This window comes from Adiantum capillus-veneris, chromosome 2 (genome assembly GCF_014529385.1).
Source record: "Adiantum capillus-veneris isolate H3 chromosome 2, ASM1452938v2, whole genome shotgun sequence".
Taxonomy (NCBI): Eukaryota; Viridiplantae; Streptophyta; class Polypodiopsida; order Polypodiales; family Pteridaceae; genus Adiantum; species Adiantum capillus-veneris.
In genome coordinates this window covers 139,670,167-139,686,523 of record NC_140932.1, presented here as the reverse complement: position 1 = coordinate 139,686,523, position 16,357 = coordinate 139,670,167, and the positions used below count along the sequence as shown (strand labels likewise).

At 44.9% G+C, this 16,357-nt stretch overlaps 1 pseudogene; it reads right to left on the bottom strand.

The window, feature by feature from the left end:
• Positions 1-282: 282 nt before the first annotated feature.
• On the bottom strand, positions 283-14,576 carry LOC147463736 (uncharacterized; annotated as a pseudogene).
• Between the last annotated feature and the right edge of the window lie 1,781 nt (positions 14,577-16,357).

Sequence of the window (16,357 nt, the reverse complement as noted above, 5' to 3'; positions counted from 1 at the left end):
AAAACATGGATCATTTAAAAGAAATTTGTACATTTGCTTACTCTAATGTACCATTGTAAGCATTGACAAGGTTCATACTATCCTTAATCTATATTCCTTACATCCATCTAGCAACTTCAAAAGGATAATTTGTACATTTTCCATCACTAAGTTCCTAAGGGACACTGATTGATAGGCTATACCCAATGGTTCACAATTGCTACCGAGCATTCCACACTTACTAAAATGCCACATACACGTTTTAAATAAATAGAGGGATAGAAGAGACCAAGGCCTTCCCTGTCAGATGCAATATACAATACATGAACTCAACTCAAAATTGGAGCTCAAAAATAGCTGATGTGGAAAAGCTAGCTAGATCTCAGCTTTGCAATGCGGAAACATAAGTTGTTGCCGCTGCTGTTAGGCCTCTACATCGTGGTATATGTATAACAATGTCAACACTCTCGCCCATTTCATCTTCAGAGAGGGATCCCTGTTGCAACGAGTATTTCATGCTTGGGAGGAAGGATTTCTGTGATCTTCATGCTCTTCTCTGGTCTCCAAGGAGTCAATAGCAAATGCAGACCTGCACAAAGATTTTTGAGATGATTTGTGGTGCAAATGGTTGCTTGCTAAGACCACCTCCGAGGGCAAGAAAGGTTGAACTCTGAGTATGTGCCCATCAACATAGCAAGGCCCCTCTCTAAAGAGGTGGTAACCTTGTCCATAGAGGGGCGACCCGTGCCCCCTCATCTTTACACACCTGCACGCGCAATCTTGTGAACTACATTTAGGTTTGGGGGGGGGGGGCGAGCCTCGGATTCAATACACATTGCACTTGCCCTTCCTAAATGAGAGGAACTGCCCACTCAAAAATGTTTCCCTCTGTTAACCCTCACGCACATTCCTATCACCTACGACGGATGCTGTATTATTTATTTGGTAGAGTCAGGTACCGGGCTTGTCGGTCCAATAGGAAAAGGGTAAGAGTGATTGCTGATGAGAGGTGCACTCTAACTAGAACATTCAAGGGATTAGTTGGCTAAGTATGGGTCCCCAAGTGTGAATGGGGCGAGCTCATATAAAAGTCAACTAAACCTAAAATTCCTCATTCTCTCATTTGTGCAATTGAAGAGTGCTCTTGCTCCATCTCCATCTTCTTCTTCATCATCTCCTTGTGTGTGTGTGTGTGTGAATGCGTGATTGAGAGAGAGAGAGAGAGAGTGTGTGTGTGTGCGATCGAGCATTGCGGCAGCACGACGGCGGCGAGGCGGTTAAGCGCGGCATAGCAGCGTCTTCCTTTTCTTCGTGGCGAGGAATCCTCCACGACAGCAAGCGTAGAGCGGTGAGTGACACACCATCGCCATCTTTGAGCTTGCTAGATTAGTCTAGTTGTGTGCTTGGAGCCATTTGTGGCTCGCACATAGTGTATCGGCAAGTTCCTTGCATTGACAAGTGCGACAGACGCGCACATTTTTGGCGCCGTTGCCGGGGAATGCCATACACTAAGCTTGAATGGCACTCTATACTTCTTTTGTGGTGCAATTTCAATTGTAGGAAGGGTAGGGAAGGAAGGTGTGTGTGTTGAGAAGAAGGATTTTGTGTTGGTACTGTGTATTTCTTTGTTAATGAAGTTTTGAAAGGTTACTGTGTTTTCTCTGTGCTAAGGTATTAGTATTAAGGTTGTTAGTTCTGTGTAATGTAAAGTACAGTAAGCAAGAAGTAGATCTGTGAGAGCTAATGAAGTGTGTTAGTGTGTAACAGTAGGTGTATTAGTTGTAAGTAGGTAGGTAGAGCGTGTGTGCGTGTGCTCGCGCGCAGGCCATGGCGACCTTATCCCAAAAAAAATAAAAAATAAAAACATTTTTTTAATAAAAAAAAGGTAGGACTGCGATCGGCCCAGACCCAAGCCCAAGCTCACACTCAGGCTCAGGCCTCAGTCGCCCTTTAAAATTACGTATTTTAGCTTCACACGTAGCTAAAATTGACTTTTTTTTTGGAGCAACGGAGCTTCAGGTGACCGAACGTTATGCTGTAAAGCACACTGTGACCCTCTGCGTGATATGCTGGTTTCGAGCTATCACACACTTTAATCAAAAAAATCGATCATTAAAAAACATTTTTAAAAAAACAAGTGAAAATGAACGCCTAAAAAAGTAAGCGGTTAACCTTCGAGGTTATTCGCTGACGCTTGAAGGGTGCCAAAGGCACATGCATTTGCGCTCTGGTCGTGTGCTAGAGACAGAGCAACTAGACAGAATTTTGACTTACGCGAGTTCTCCTTATCAACCTACCTTAGGTTCCGGGCCCTCGGCGGGGACCCAAGGTAGTACAAACCAAGACCTGAACATAGCGGCTAGTGACTCTTCCTCTGACTACCACGTCATGGAGGGTTTCCCAATGCCTAATCCCGATAGCTCAAGCCAAGACATGCATGCCATGGACCCGCGGTCCATGCCGATCGTGCTTAGCCGCTTGAAGGAAACCTTTAGTAGAGCCACTCGCTCTGAACATGGAGCTAATGATGTAAATGAGGGGGATGGGGAAGTAAATTCTCCATTCATGACCAACGTAGACCTTATGCCCTTAGAGAATGTGCATGTGAATATTTCATTCACTGCACCTCCTGACTCTTTAGAGCTATTCCCCTCTGAGGTCATATTACCCGATGGTAGAAGCCTTGCCGAAGTGCAAGAGGAAAAGGAAATCGAGAGCTTACGCAAAGCGGAGCAACGAAAAGAGTTAAAATCAAAAGCTCCTATGTCAATCTCCTTGCTAAGAGAGCAATTGAGTGCTCCTGACTTAGCAACCGGTAAGGGCCAACCCCTAGAAAGCAACATTGCATCTAGCTCAAAGGACACCCCTAGCACCTCAATCCTAGATGGAGCATTCTTAAATGAGAACTCGGAGTACGAACTACAAACGAAAACTCTAACCGACCTATACACAGGTCACACCTATCACGTGGGTTGGTTAGATGTCGTACAATCCACAATGGGTGCTACTAGTGTGGAGGATCAACAACAAAGAGTTTGTAAGGTCATCTATAGGGTCATTGAGTTAGAGAGACAGAACAAGGGGATCAACATGCCTTCAATGGGTCTCATGAGATTCTTGGATACAGGGAAGGCTAAACAACCGACCTTATCGCAAATGGAGACTCCCTCAGTAAGTCCGATGGATCCCCCATATGTTGTTTCTCCAGGGGTCTCAGTGCAATCTGAGCCCACAAGTGATAGCTTTACCTTTCCAAGTCTAGCTCATCTTTCTCTTGATGACACCATGGCTACCATGCCTACCCCAATGATGGGCATGCCAAGAAACATGCCATGGACCTCATTTGTTAGTAAAGCACCGCTACATGGTAGCTCAATGCCTGCAACAATACCTACAAGTGTGTACCAATCGTATACACCCATGGGTCCTCGTACTCATGTAGTCCCTACCCCTCCCATTGTTTCAACTACCTATGCTCCACAATCACAATACCCAAGTTCTTATTTCCATGGGACTATACCGGCTAGCATTAGCATGTCACATCCGACATCTGCTATGCCTAGAGCCACACATATGGACTTTGGACCGCCACATGGCACAACACCGTACCAAACGTGGAACCCAAGGGCTTCCTATGCGCCAAGCCCAATGCCAATACCTACTCCACATGTAGTCTTTGGAGCGCCTTCACCCACGGTGCCTGCTCACTTAGGTGACTTGGCAACATTTGCTAAGCTATTGGTCGATCTATTGCTGAGAATATTCGTAACGCGCCTGATAGAGAGCCTAGAAGTAAGGCAGTACAAATAGCCAAGCTCACACAAAAATTTAGTGGAGACGGGGATGTGAGAAAGCATATCAAAGTGTTTGAACAAGTATGCGATTCTCTAGGAGAACACAATGACCTGCATAAGAGTAATGCTTTAAGCCTAACCTTAGGTGGGAAGGCAGGGGATTGGTATAGAACCCTAAGGGTGGAAGAAAAAAGGATTTACCCTACTCTTAGGAGATTGTTCTTGAAAGAATACATACGAGAGGGAGTGCTTTGGGGTGTAGCCTCTCAGCTCCAGAAAGCCCAACGAGAGGAAGGAGAGTCGATGAGAGACTTTATTAGTCGCTTAAAGCATTTGAATTCTCGTTGTAATCCCAATGAGTGCTTTAATAATAATCAATTGCTTGATAGATTCATTAGGGGGTTACGACATGAGTGAAGGGGATCGGGGAGCACCACAGACGGAGAGTGAGAGAGAGAGAAGGAGACACACACACGATGTGGGTGGGGAGACACAAAAGAGTGAGCAACCCCCTATACACTTATGCTATGTATAAGGTATACAAGTCAGTGGGCGCCCAGACTCTAGGCGGTCGGGCAAGGCACAGACGCCTATACCCCAACAACCTCCCACTTAAAGGCGACTGTGCCTTTAAGCAAGAGAACCTAGTCTAAAGACTACAAAAGGCGAGAGAAAACCGCTCTCAATCGATGCCCACTGGCTGGCTGTGATCGTATGCATCCGGCTGTCCTGCTCCCGTGTAAGTCCATACACCACCAGACGTACCGCACACGTACTGCAAGTATGTACGCAATACCTGCATATCTCCCTCGTGCACTATGCCATCATTAGTCAACAAACAACTGACAACCCCAACTGCAAATGCTCCCACTGCAGCTGCGATATCCGGTCTCAAGATCAACATCTCATACATGAGACCACCTTTAGCCGATGCAATGCTAGCGGGCCCTGCTAGCTCTACGGAGCATGCATCAACATATATATCCCTGGCAATAGGCATCTCTGACTGACAAGGCGTGTCAGCCACATGCATCTCCTGATTGTCCACAAAAGACGCATCAACCTGTCGTGCAACCTCAGAGCAAACCAGCTGCTCTAGATGTCTGCTGAAAGACATATCCTACACAACTATATCCCCATGCTCACTGTCGAGAATAGAAAGGAATGACTGCATAATTGCTGACATCTTAGTCTCCTCTGCAATCATCCATTGCAAACATGACCACTCAATCTGCTGTGACTCACTAGAGCTCTCATGCTCTAACTCCGTATGCATAGACTCTTGCACAACGTCCTCCTGTCGTGACTCACTAGAGCAAGACCGCTCTACGTGTCTATCCTGCATAGAAGTATCTCGCACAACTGACTCTCTGCTTTGCTCAGTCACTAGCAAAGCATGCATGTCTGACTCTGTCACCTCTCTGTGTGACTGCTCAAGTCGTGCCCCAACTGTGTGCACAACGAGCTCACTACTCTGCATTCCATGCAAAGCATCCTGCAACCCACAAGCAAAAGAGACTCGCCTGCTCTTTCGCTCTCTACCTGGCTGCGTGATCACAGAGACAACACCGTCTCTCGCGTGATCCACATGCAATGGGTAACCTGTACCACTTCTGGCACCTCTCGCAATCACTAGCGAACCCAAATGCATCACAAAATCTCGCTCTCGTAGCGAAATTTGACATCCACAATCTCTAAGCTGACCGATCGAGATTAAACTCACAGTCAAATCTGGTACATAGCGCACATGTCGTAACAAGTAAGATGCACCACTCGGTAATGACAATCTCACATCTCCTGCACATGCTATCGCATGCACTGATCCATCGGTCAAACGTACACTGCCAAGCATCCCGCTAGAATAGCTACAAAACCATGCACGATGAGGCGTGACATGAAACATAGCATCTGCGTCTAGCAACCACTACGAAGGGAGTGCACTATCCACGTGTATAGCATCTCGTGCATAGCTCGAGGTAAAAGTGACATCCCCGCCACTAGTATACTCCGACACTACATCTGCCTCAACTGTCAAAGCAACTGAGTCCATGGCATCACTACATACATCTCTGAGACTGCCATGTCTCCTACGATGTCGCATACGGCGAAAACAACGTCGTCTAACGTGTCCAAAATGACCACAATACCAACATGTCACCTGTCGGCGTGCTCGTGAATGTACATGTCTCACACGAGTCCGTGATGACTCAGATCTATCATACATATCATGTAATCTGCGCCAAAGTGCTCTCGAAGTAGTCTCATACATAACAAGAGCATATACAGATTCTGCAAGGTGCAAAGAGAGCGTAGATAGTGCCATCTCCTCTAGCTCCTGCCACTGATCGTCAGACATGTTTGAAGGTCTACCTACATCACCACTCAATGGTCGATGCAACCCTCACTGTGTCAATGCATCAAGCATACACTCTCTCCATGCCGCAAAGTCTAACCCATCAAACACGCGCATCTGTGAGAGGTCACAATCTGATCGATCACCTGTCTCTGCCATGAGCACAATGTAGCAAACTAGAAAGCAAAACCACCTCACCAACAACACCTGGAAACTGTCTACAAATATGGCCAGAAACACAATGTAAAACCTGTGAGACACACTCCAAAATAGAGCTCCCGCAATGTCAATACAAGCCTCGCATGCTCTAGTGTCACACTGCAATCTGTGAGCTAATCACCAAGCCCACACTGTGCGGTATCGATTCATTTGCATTTGGTTGAGTCTGTTTACTGGCAGGTCTCGAGAGAGACTACAACTCATGCTTTATGGCATAGTTTACATGCTATGTACGAGACATCCATGTCTACAGGGGAGTCTAGTCCCACTTCTATGTCCATGGGAGAGATTGATCCCACACGCAAGTCTCGAAGGCATAGAGACTTGACATGTTGGCATTGTGGACATAGAGGGCACATTAGGCGTCGATGTTTCAGGCGTTTGAGACAACAGAGGCGACAGATGCATGATGCAGATTTGGGCATGGCAGATGCTAGTGAGATCAGTACGGAGGTTACTGAGTATGCTTGTGACGGCGATGTCACATTTACATCTAGCTTGTCTTCAGACGATCTTATGTCTACAGATATGGCCAGAAACACAATGTAAAACCTGTGAGACACACTCCAAAATAGAGCTCCCGCAATGTCAATACAAGCCTCGCATGCTCTAGTATCACACTGCAATCTGTGAGCTAATCACCAAGCCCACACTGTGCGGTATCGATGCCTACACACGCACAAATCTCCCACCTGCAGAGAACACCGCACGCAAATGCTGAGTGCAACCCGCAATCTCTACCTAGATCACATAAATGATACGCATAAAACTCCTGGGAAATTTCGCCAGAGTTTCGACGCACAATGGCTATCAACACAAAATAACCATTGTCCTGCAAGCTCAATACAATGAGCAATCAATGCACATCAAACTACACTCAACATACATCAACGGAGTGACCGCGCATAAGCAAACGCCAAAAGATTTGCAATCCGGAAACTTGATCAATGCGAAAACAATGCTCTCAAGAGAGCTCACCGGCACTTGAAAGTGCTCGTCAAAATGCATGTATAATGGGCATCAACCATGCGCCATAACCATATGCAAACCATTCGCAAAGACAAAATTCTCATATCTGCATTCTACAAGGAGAAAAACGAATCTGAAAACTGTGTTGCTGCGCACACAGTTTTAGGGCAGCACCTTCACTTACACACAATCTTCCACACTCCTTTCTGAGCTTCCACAAGAGCATACATCACTCTCAAGTGATCTCACAAGCTCCCATTGCATTCTCACAGCAAGTCTTCTGCTTTCTTAATCTCTCTACCGTCGAGAGAGAGCGAGCTATCGCCTCGAAGCTCTCAAAGCAGTCGTGCTCTCCGCGGTCACCATAGCTCTGATACCAATTGAAGGGGATCGGGGAGCACCACAGACGGAGAGTGAGAGAGAGAGAAGGAGACACACATGCGATGTGGGTGGGGAGACACAAAAGAGTGAGCAGCCCCCTATACACTTATGCTATGTATAAGGTATACAAGTCAGTGGGCGCCCAGACTCTGGGCGGCCGGGCAAGGCACAGACGCCTATACCCCAACAACGAGGATATCTACAATGGCCTAGTCATTAGAGGTATCACCACTTGGGAAGCAATCACCACCAATGTGATCCAATTGGAGGATAATTTAATGATTCAAGGAGAAAGAGTGTTTGTTGAGCCTAAATCTATTAGCTCGCAAGCATCAGGGCATCATCCCTAAAGCCTATTGCTAAGGAGACAAAGATATCTGAGATGACTTTAGCAGATCTCACCAAGGCTATTCAAGAGAGTCTTAGAGAAAATCGTGCTCTGCAGAACAATCATATGTATCCAAGAAGGGAGCAACAATGGTGCTCAGTATGCTATGGACCGCATAGTACAAGTGAATGCCCTACTTTTAGAGTGAAATTTAATGGGAATTGCAATGCCTGTGGAAGGTATGGTCATCAAGCTAAGGATTGCATAGTATTTAAGCGCGCGTTGGCCAATAGACCAACCTTAACATGGATAGACACACCTCGAGTGCCTGCATTGATGCCAGCCCCACCTCTTGAACAAACAGCACAACACATGGTCCCTAGGGCCCAAAATGTTGTTCAAACAATACCCTTACCACCTCCAGTGCTAGGACCACAACCACCACATCCGAGAATCACTTCTGCGAATCAAGTGGGTTGTGAGTCATCTGTTGCTTGTTTGGAAGGTTGTGAGGAAGATATGGACCTTAATATCGCCTATGGGATGGATATGCTTGAAGAAAGTCCACAATACTTGTATATCAAGTAGCTGCTCTTGCGGCAAGAGGCCAAAATATCAATTACACTGCTAAGAGACCACCTTTTCAATGCTATGAGTGTGGAGGTCCACATCGTGTAGCCGAGTGTCCTATTAGGCTACAAAAGAACGCCACACTAATGCAAACCAATCAAGCGAGCGCATCTACAATGCCGATACTCATGTGTAATCGATGTGGAATAGATCATTTGATTGCCCAATGTCCAAATAATCCAAATGCACCAAAGATCATGCCATTAAACTTGATTGAAGTTACCGAGGAGCCATCACAAAGTACACATGTGGTACCAATACACGTACTCACACGATCGATGCTCCAAAAACAAAATTATGTTCTTGAGGAAAGAGACACAGCATCGATTGCCCAATCTCAGAAAAAGAAGAAAACACAAAGAAAGAGATCGCAAAAAGCAGCGAAGTAAGACCCCAGTTCAAAGACAAACATAGGGACTGGTGACGACCCCGTATATATGAATGACGCTGAAGAGGATTCTGATTCACGTGAACTTTGGAGACCAAAACGACCACTAAGATAGAAACCAACAAGGAAGATCTTCATGAGCCGCAATGGCGAGGATCCAAGAAGAAGATAGGAACTTATCCAAACCCTAAAGAGGAGATCGAGCGAGTCAAGCAATTAAGGATTTTGGTAGAACGTACCCAAAGGGATCTAGAACCACCACCTAGGCAAATCCAGATTACAGACACCGTGTTCCCTACGCAACAACAACCTCACCAAGTCCATAGACCCTTAGCCATACCTAGTGTCATCCAAGAAGAAAGCGACTTAAAGTCATGGGAAAGTGGGCGTACTCACTTCTTGATGGAAAGAATGTTTATAGAGGGACTACTTGATCCTATCGAAGAAATGGAGATTCCATCTTCCCCACGTCAAGGGACTAAAACCCAAAAGGTGTCGTTAAACATTGCCAAATTGATGGATTTCATGTCTTAAGAAGTTAGAACCACCATCAAGTCCAAACTATATAAAGACCTTGAGCTAGTCTCAGCTCTTCGAGCCTTCCTCAATGGAGAACTGAAGTTTGGGCTACCACAATTTGCACAGATGTATGGAGTTGGGGAGATGCCAATAGAGGAGGAACACTTAGATCCACAACCCAACCTAGATGAGAACCTTGTCATAGAAATACCTGTTAACAAGTTGGGACAATACTTTGAGGGTGATGAATCCAATGCGACCATACCAATCACTACTAAGGGATTAACTGTGAAGGGAATCCTTGATGGTGGCATTGGGGTTAACATTGCGACTAAAAATTGCTGGGAAACTATGGGAAGACCTCACCTTGCAACCACAACCATTGTAGTGAAGATGGCCAATGGGTCTATCGTTAAACCTATTGGGATGCTAGAAGATCTCAAGATCAAGGTCTTTGGACATAAAATAAGGATTACCTTCATTGTTATGGATTTCTCCAAACACACTATGGCATCGGAGATGATCTTAGGACGTCCTTTCATGAGGGAAGCAAAAATGGTGCATGACTGGTCTAAAAACCATGTCTACTTGCAATTCCAAGATTTTGTCATTTGAGTGGATCTTGTGACTGGTCGAGCATATCCCCTAGGAAACAGGTTTATAATTGATCATAGATCTGACACCATAGTTCACTCGGCCCCATTGCAGTATTGTTACACGTGTAAAGTGGACACTGATGTTGGGGAAGATTCTCCTTATAAAGATGTACTACTTGGGATGACTGAGTCAGACAATGTGGATTGGGTCCACCCATAGACACTTGGGGAAACAGGGGGACGACCTGGGTAACACACGAGGGGGATGAAATGCCCATACCCTTAAATATGCTACAAGCAATGCATATAGCTTCTGACAAGACTCATCCTAATATAACGAAGAAAACATACAAGTGGGTCCCTAAAGCTTCTTTAGCGACCATAGCTAGTGCTAAAAAACAAAAGCCTTGTAAGAAACGTCCCACTCGCCCCAAGAAATGTAAGGAAACGTGGCGTTGGATTCCTAAACGACTATTGGAAGCCCAAAGCTACTATTAAGGAAATGATCAAATCTGGGTGCCAAAACGTAGATTGTGTTCTTACGTGTCACCTGACCCATGTGCGCCCAATCCTGTAGCTCCAAAATGAACTGACGATTGCGGAAAGAAAAAAATCACAGAATGTTACACACCCGCTCCCGAGCTAGTTTGGGTACCGAAGAAAGAACGATTTGTTCCACCTAGCTCAGGAAGAGGGGGATCCCATGAAGCCTCTAGCTCCTCGTGTAATGCATCCATGGAGGTAAAAGCTTCTCCACAGCCTCCACCTATAATAGTGGACCTCCATGAAGCTACAAAGGAATCCACACCTCCTAGTGTTCAAGAATCACATGATGAACCACTTCAAGTTCGATCCTGCGAGAGTACCTTACCACCCTTGCAACTCAATGAGGCACCTAAGGTAATAGAAAACTACTGGAAAAAATCCTCACCTATTACCAATTGGAACAATTGGTTTCAAAGGGTGATGAGCACATTTCAAACGATATGATCTACCCAAGGAAGGGGGGAGTGTTTGCTGACAGTCATCATTCACTCACTCTCCTCTCAACCTTCCTCCCTGATCTCTTAATCTCCAATCTTAGGGAATGTATATATAAAGCCTTATACTCACAAAAACAAGATAAAAAAGTAAAGAGCAAGAGCAAGAGCCATAACACAAAATCATAAAAACACATTATGCACAAGAACACGACCCTTGTAATATTTGCACTCTAACCATCATCCATTTGCGTGGACAGATATGGCTAGTACGCTAGAGTCATCCACTTCTGCCTTGAGTGAGAGGTACCCTCGTTACTTTTCACAAATGTTTCACATGGTCTTTCCGGTGCTTGCTTGTGAATGGGATTTGGTAGGTACGCTAGCATGTGAGAGGAATTTCGAGGCGTTAGAATGGCTGATACGTCTCTTAACCACGAGTTGTCCATACTTAGTAGAGAGTGTATCTCCCATTGCACAAGTTTATCCTTTTGACCAAGATGACTATAGGCATCTAGTGACCTTCTGAGTAAAGATTGGTTCCTCCGATGATGAAGAAGATTTATATGATTATACAGATGGCACATATGGTCTCACGGATGATGACTTTGTTTTTCTCGACGACGAGTATGGGGGTTTAGCCTTAGGGTTTCCCCCCAATCTCTACAATATCCTATTCCCTTGACTCTCTAGGGGGAGTGCAAATAATTAGGTTAGGGTTCCTTATGTTTTTTAATTGTGTTCAATAAGTGTTGGTACCTTTTCCCACTGATGTGCCTCCTAGAGGTATTCTTTGTGTTTCCTTATGTGTACATGAATGTGTTGCTGTGGTTAGGATTTGGACCTTCATGGGATCTTTCTGCCGTTCACTCTTCAAATCAAGCTCGATTATCAACACAAACAGGTGTTTCTTGTCCATTAGCATTGCCCCTTATTTTTTGCATCCATGTTTGTCTGCTTTAATTGTGATTGGTAGCATAATATTCAACGCATTTTCTTAGTATCAAACGTTAAATTCAATGTAATTTTTTGTCATAAGCACTTGTCTAAGTTTAAAAATCAAGCAGTCCGACTAAGCTAGTTTGACCAAGCTAGGCGTTAGAGATCTTCTCTTAATACCATGGGGAATGCCTTCCTAATAATCAATGGTTACTTAGGTTCTTAATCCGATTTAGGAGCATTGTGTGAAATGTACTAGGGCTTTCTAGTGGGCTTAATCCCTATTGACCTTTAGCTTAAATATTATAAAGGGAGTTTACTAGTGTGATGAGCCTGGGGAGGGTAATAGCGTTATATGACCCCCCAAAGTTACAAAATTAAAATGTTGAAAACGTACAAAAAAATAAAAATAAAAATCAAGTGCCACAATGTAAAATCTTAAGTTGGAAGAGAAATCTCAGCTTGATTTGGTACTTGACTCACATGTGTCGCATATGGTACTAGGGCCCTAGAGGTTCCCAGTGTGGGCGCTTTTCCTTGAAAAGCAAAAAACCCAAGGCATACAAAATAAGCACACACATCAAAATTGAATCACTGTGAAAAGACTTTGGGGGGTCAAAGAAAAGAAAATAAGTCAGGTGATGATTTCATGAGAAATTTCTTTTATCGTAGCTTAACTACAAGGTCTTCTAGGTATAGCCTCTAGTAAGCCCTCGAATATAAAATACTTGGCTCTCGCGATTAAACAACTTAATTGACCAGAGAAAATTGAGAAGCTTGCCCATGGTATTAATAGTCGATCTTTAGTGCCTTTCGACCGTTAAATTAGCGACCCCAAACTTGTTTAGTTTTTCACCTTCCCAATTGTTTATGTGTTTGATTATATCGCAATTTAATGTTTATTGTTGACAAATGATGCTACCAATAAATTTGTCTACCTAAAACTGCATGTGCTTTTTAATTGTATATGAGAATGCAATTACTGTGCCAATGTTGTTTGATTTTGCAGTGACTGAAGAAGGCTAAGGACATTCATCTCAAATGCTCTTCCACCTCAATGAACAAGCTTCAACTCAATAGCTTCCGAGGAAGGAATCTACATCAGGAAGGGGGGCATGTTAACCCTCACGCACATTCCTATCACCTACGACGGACACTATATTATTTATTTGGTAGAGTCAGGTACCGGGCTTGTCGATCCAATAGAAAAAGGGTAAGAGTGATCGCCGATGAGAGGCACACTCTAACTAGAACATTCAAGGGATTAGTTGGCTAAGTATGGGCGCCCAAGTGTGAATGGGGTGAGCTCATATAAAAGTAAACTAAACCTAAAATTCACTCATTCTCTCATTTGTGCAATTGAAGAGTGCTCTTGCTCCATCTCCATCTTCTTCTTCTTCATCTCCTTGTGTGTGTGTGAATGCGAGAGAGAGAGAGAGAGAGAGAGAGAGAGAGAGAGAGAGAGAGAGAGAGAGAGAGAGAGAGAGAGAGCGATCGAGCATTGCGGCGGCACGACGGCGGCGAGGCGGTTGAGCGCGGCGTAGCGGCGTCTCCCTCTTCTTCGCGGCAAGAAATCCTCCACGACAGCAAGTGTAGAGCGGTGAGCGACACACCATCGCCATCTTTGAACTTGCTAGATTAGTCTAGTGTTGTGCTTGGAGCCATTTGTGGCTCGCACACAGTGTATCGGCAAGTTCCTTGCATTGACAAGTGCGATAGACACACACACCCTCATCATACTCCATGTCAATAGATTTGCAACCACATAATCTCCGAGAGCAAGACTCAGGATGATGATGGGGTTCTGCACATAATTTTTGTGGTGGGTGCTAGGTCTGCACACGACCAGGAAATTGTTCCCACAGAGCATGCAGGCAACTGGTGGCAGGGCACTTGTATGAAGGACAACAAGGGTATGCTAGAAGTGTAATGGTCTCCTGCTACCATGGCCAAGAAGCGGGATGCTATAGGAGGAGGGATGTCGTTGGGCGGATTGATTAGCTCCTAGCAAGAAACCGTTTGCTGGGAAGTAAGCAATTCGCAAGCATGAAACTTGCCTTCTATAAGTGATGTGAATCGAGCAGAACCTGGCAACCCATTTTGAACTTCAAGTTGTCCTCCCCAGCACGATGTAGCTCCACTCCTTTCCAAAATCCCACACACATGGTAACCTCCAGCTGATAATGACACAAACTTTGCCTGCCGTTTTGCCCCGCTTATCACCCAGCTCCCTGTCTCATCACCCCAGCAGATGGGCGTCCTGTTTATCGCAAACAATCCACAAGAAAAAAGAGAGCCTGTTTGTAATGGATGTTAAAGAGGCACCTTCTGCAAAAGATCCAACCATGTTGTAGCCATAACATTCCACTGCTTGTTGCTGAACTTCTACATGATCTGAGGGCACATAAATGGTTCTCGCATGCAATTTCCAATGGATCCAAACTCGTGAAGCGTACATTAAATACCTTGTAAAATGACACAATAAACGAGGGCAAAATCATTTAAACTATGGAGCACTTCACTTTACAAAGCATGCTGAGTTTGTGGAGTCAAATCGCTCAAGCATGCCACCATCAGGAGGAGTTGTGTTGAGGCATTTTTTGGCTGCTTGTTGGGTCTGTAAAGCTAGCTTGAGTAACTTGAGGGTTAGATAGACCCACATGTATCCATATTGCAGGATTAGAAGGTTCTTGCACCCATTGAGCTTGCTCATATTGGAAAACTCAGAGAAAATCATGGTGAACTCCCTAATTTTCTCGAACTTTCCCTTTTTATAGGCCCGTAAAATCATGCTTCCATTGTAAGCAATGAAAATACATCTATTCAATCATACAATGTCCCTGAGCTGGAAATAATCACATCCTGTCCTCCATATTTGAAGATGCACCGCAGCTGATTGATCTGCAAAACGAGACAGACTGACATTATCAAAACATTGTCGCCTCTCACCATCAGACCCTTTTCAAATATAATAAAAACAATGTTGACATTGTTGAAGGCGGTCGGGCGCAGATCCTTGATCGTGACATTAGCAAGAGCGGTCTGCTGCTGTGACTACGACTCAAAAGGCGCCATTTGCATCACATATTTACAAAAATGTAGCATGATCTTAGGGTTTGTAGCTACTACAAGGATAGCTCATGATGCAAATCAAATGGAAATGACCATTAGCCCTACAGAGATGGTGAGCAAGGAGGGCACCCAACGGTGCCAGTAAGCATAGCGAAAAGCACAACATAATCTCCTGCTGGTAGCAAAGCTCGAGATCATCTTTCTTGTAGTGTAGCTGATGGTTGTAGACATCGGATTTGGGTGGAGCAAGACAAAAAGCTAGAGGTGGACCGGAGAGCTAGGCAAAGAGGCAGAGGCCGGCCATCAACATCACACGAGGAAAGCGAATAGCAAGGGAGATGGAGGTAGATAGGTTGAGATGGGCGCACAGGGCAGGTGGCTCACAGGGTGGGAGGCTCAAGCTATGGCATGTAGGAGACTGAGGAGAGCAAAGGAGAAGCACGCGTATGTGCGAGAGAGAGAGAGAGAGAGAGAGAGAGAGAGAGAGAGAGCACATTCCCCTGCTCTTTGCATACTTTAAATATTTGATAGTCCAGTGACCTCACCTCTCTCTTGTCTGTGTGGGCTCCCACACATCGGCGAGTCAGTCCATGTTCCCTACTCCGCCATCTCTGCTCGATGCCTTCATTGGTTCCCTGCTAAGCCCCCTCACCACCACCATGTTCCTGCTCGTCCACTCTCACTCTAGAGGCCCACTTCATGCAGGGAGCCCAGGACAGGAAGCAGCCATACAACTTAACAAAGTCATAGAAATACACTTGGTGGTGGCGTTGATCAATGCTTAGGCAGAGAGAGAAATGGGTGTGTGACCGATCTCTGGTACATATAGATAAGTTGAGACACTGAGAGAGACTTGGATATGGCGGCCAGAACCACTGTGCTTCATCCCTAATCCTAAGTTATGTGGATTTTATATTTTAATGTGAAAACCATTACCATACAACAAGGTAGCGACTCTTCAATTGTTTAATGAGTGTCTTGTTTCTTGCGATGAGTGTCTTCTCTTTTCATCAACCAATCCAAAAATTGTACATTTTTAAAAATAACCTCCTTTTCGCACCCCTTTAGGCAAGCCAAAAATAGTTTTATTTTTTATAGTCCACTCATACACATTGGATCCTTCACATTTTTCAACAACCCACCACTACCACTCATGACTCTTACTTGAATGTTGCATTGCACTCATCAATCAAACACTTTCATTCTTTAT